The 3,847-nt window shown below is 38.6% G+C and overlaps 1 non-coding gene across 1 annotated transcript; it reads left to right on the top strand.

Moving 5' to 3' along the window:
- Positions 1-2,096: 2,096 nt before the first annotated feature.
- On the top strand, positions 2,097-2,204 carry LOC112713490 (small nucleolar RNA R71). Its single transcript, XR_003158463.1, has one exon. It is a non-coding gene; the product is annotated as a small nucleolar RNA R71 (small nucleolar RNA).
- Positions 2,205-3,847: the final 1,643 nt, after the last annotated feature.

The following is a 3,847-nucleotide window of genomic DNA, read 5'->3' as shown; positions in this document are numbered from 1 at the left end:
GGACAAAAGCATTCTTGTTGAGGCTGATCCTAAACCTGAAAGGACCTTGAAGCGAAAGCTAAGAGAAGCCAAGGCACAACTCTCTGTAGAGGACCTAACAGAAATCTTCAAAGAAGAAGAACCCATGGCAGCCGAAAACAACAACAATGCCAACAATGCAAGGAAGGTGCTGGGTGACTTTACTGCACCTACTCCCGACTTCTATGGGAGAAGCATCTCTATCCCTGCCATTGGAGCAAACAACTTTGAGCTTAAGCCTCAATTAGTTTCTCTAATGCAACAGAATTGCAAGTTCCATGGACTTCCATTGGAAGATCCTCATCAGTTTTTAGCTGAGTTCTTGCAAATCTGTGACACTGTCAAGACTAATAGGGTTGACCCTGAGGTCTACAGACTTATGCTATTCCCTTTTGCTGTAAGAGACAGAGCTAGAATATGGTTGGACTCACAACCTAAAGAAAGCCTGAACTCTTGGGAAAAGCTAGTCAATGCCTTCTTGGCAAAGTTCTTTCCACCTCAAAAATTGAGTAAGCTTAGAGTGGAAGTCCAAACCTTCAGACAGAAGGAAGGAGAGTCCCTTTATGAAGCTTGGGAAAGATACAAACAATTAATCAGAAAGTGTCCCACTGATATGCTTTCTGAATGGAGCATCATTGGAATTTTCTATGATGGTCTCTCTGAACTTTGGATAGCTCTGCTGGAGGATCTCTTCATCTGAAGAAGACGCCTACAGAAGCTCAAGAGCTGAAATGAGCAGGGATGTAATGGTCTTCAACTTTTACTAGAGCATCCTCTACAAGTCTATAAGCTTATTTTCTTGAATTGTCTGCCATCTCTAGTGAGATTCATGCAGCTTGTACCTCAAAGATCCCTAGCTTCTCCATTACAGAGAGAGGCATGAGGTTTATGCTTGACCCTAGGTCACACAGAGCCTTCTTAAAGGTCATGGTGCCTACTGTACAAGGTATTGAGAACTTCCCAGGGTCCTATCTCTTTTGAGGTAATCTCTGCCTAGTCAAGTGATCCAGTTCTTTGGTGAGCAAAGGGGGTTCATCCTCCCAAGTCTCATTACCAAATAACTTGTCATTTAGCTTAATGATTGCTCCAAGTTACTTAGCAACTTGCTCTTCAGTGACATCTTCGTCCTCTTCAGAGGAAGATTACTCATCAGAGCTCATTTATGGCAGAAGTAAATCCAATGGAATCTCTATTGTCTCAGTGTGAGCCTCAGATTCCCATGGTTCCTCATTAGGGAACTCATTGGAGGCCAGTGGACGTCCGTTGAGGTATTCCTCAGTGGCATTCACTGCCTCTTCCTTCTCTCCAAATTCGGCCATGTTGATAGCCTTGCACTCTCCTTTTGGATTCTCTTATGTATTGCTTGGAAGAGAACTAGGAGGGAGTTCAGTAACTTTCTTACTCAGCTGATCTACTTGTGCCTCCAAGTTTCTAATGGAGGACCTTGTTTCAGTCATGAAACTTTGAGTGGTTTTGATCATATCAGAGACCATGGTTGCTAAGTCAGAGTGGTTCTGCTTAGAATTCTCTGTCTGTTGCTGAGAAGATGATGGAAAAGGCTTGCCATTGCTAAACCTGTTTCTTCCACCATTATTATTGTTGAAACCTTGTTGAGGTCTCTGTTGATCCTTTCATGTGAGATTTGGATGATTTCTCCATGAAGGATTATAGGTGTTTCCATAGGGTTCTCCCATGTAATTCACCTCTTCCATTGAAGGGTTCTCAGGATCATAAGCTTCTTCTTCAGATGAAGCATCCTTAGTACTGCCTGGTGTAGCTTGCATTCCAGACAGACTTTGAGAAATCATATTGACTTGCTGAGTCAATATTTTGTTCTGAGCCAATATGGCGTTCAGAGTATCAATCTCAAGAACTCCTTTCTTCTGATTCGTCCCATTGTTCACAGGGTTCCTTTCAGAAGTGTACATGAATTGGTTATTTGCAACCATTTCAATCAGTTCTTGAGCTTCTGCAGGAGTCTTCTTTAGATGAAGAGATCCTTCAGCAGAGCTATCCAATGACATCTTGGACACTTCAGACAGACCATCATAGAAGATACCTATGATGCTTCATTCAGAAAGCATGTCAGAGGGACACTTTCTGATCAATTATTTGTATCTTTCCCAAGCTTCATAGAGGGATTCACCTTCCTTCTGTCTGAAGGTTTGGACTTCCACTCTAAGCTTACTCAACCTTTGAGGTGGAAAGAACTTTGCCAAGAAGGCATTGACTAGCTTTTTCCAAGAGTTCAGGATTTCTTTAGGTTGTGAGTCCAACCATATTCTAGCTCTGTCTCTTACAGCAAAAGGGAATAGCATAAGTTTGTAGACCTCAGGGTCAACCCCATTGGTCTTGACAGTGTCACAGATTTGCAAGAATTCAGCTAAAAACTGATGAGGATCTTCCAATGGAAGTCCATGGAACTTGCAATTCTGTTGCATTAGAGAAACTAATTGAGGCTTAAGCTCAAAATTGTTTGCTCCAATGGCAGGGATAGAGATGCTTCTTCCATAGAAGTCGGGAGTAGGTGCAGTAAAGTCACCCAGCACCTTCCTTGCATTGTTGGCATTGTTGTTGTTTTCGGCTGCCATGTCTTCTTCTTTGAAGAATTCTGTTAGGTCCTCTACAGAGAGTTGTGCTTTAGCTTCTCTTAGCTTTCGCTTTAAGGTCCTTTCAGGTTCAGGGTCAGCCTTAACAAGAATGCCTTTGTCTTTGCTCCTGCTCACATGAAAGAGAAGAGAACAAGAAAATATGGAATCCTCTATATCACAGTATAGAGATTCTTTGAGGTGTCAGAGGAATAAAAGGAGGAGGTAGAAGAATTAGGATATGAGAAGAAGGGAAGAATTTTCGAAAATAAGTTAAAAAGATTTTAAAAATATTTTGAAAAAATGAAGAATGATTTTTGAAAAATATGATTGGGAAAGAGATAATGTGTTTTTTTTTTGAAAAAGAATTTGAAATTAGAAATCAAAAAGATATGATTGAAAACTATTCTGAAAAGGATGTAATTAAAAAGATATAATTGAAAAGTTATGGTTTTAAAAAGATATGATTGAGAAGATATGATTGAAAAATAATTTAAAAATATTTGATTTTTAAAATCAATGACTTGGCTAACAAGAAAAGATATGATTCAAACATTAAACCTTTCTCAACAGAAAAGGCAACATACTTGAAATGTTGAATCAAATCATTAATTGTTAGCAAGTATTTTTGAAATTGGAAAGAAATTGATTTTGAAAATATATGATTGAAAAGATATGATTTGAAAAAGATTTGATTTTGAAAAATTTTGAAAACTTGAAAAAAATTTGAATTAAAAACAAAATCTTCCCTCTTGTGCCATCCTGGCGTTAAACGCCCAGAATGGCATCTATTCTGGCGTTTAACGCCCAAAATGCTACCCTTTTGGGTGTTAAACCCCCAGCCAGGTACCCTGGCTGGCGTTTAAACGCCAGTTTTCCTTCCTTATTGGGCATTTTGAACGCCCAGCTTTTTCTGTGTAATTTCTCTACTGTATGTTCTGAATCTTTAATTCTCTGCATTATTGACTTGAAAAGACACAAATTAAAAATTTTTTGGATTTTTAATGATGAGAAAAAATCAAAATGTAACTAAAATCAAATAAACAATGCATGCAAGGCACCAAACTTAGAAGTTTGTATACTACTGACACTAACAAATTGAGAATGCATATGAGAAACAACAAAACACACAAAACAAGATAATTTAAAGATTAGAGCAAGTAAATCATCAAGAACAACATAAAGATCAATGAAGACACATGATAAATGCAAGAAGTACAGAAACATGCAATTGACACCAA

Source organism: Arachis hypogaea, chromosome 9, assembly GCF_003086295.3.
Source record: "Arachis hypogaea cultivar Tifrunner chromosome 9, arahy.Tifrunner.gnm2.J5K5, whole genome shotgun sequence".
NCBI lineage: Eukaryota > Viridiplantae > Streptophyta > Magnoliopsida > Fabales > Fabaceae > Arachis > Arachis hypogaea.
The sequence above is the reverse complement of the archived record's forward strand: the minus strand, read 5'-3'. Positions and strand labels throughout refer to the sequence as shown.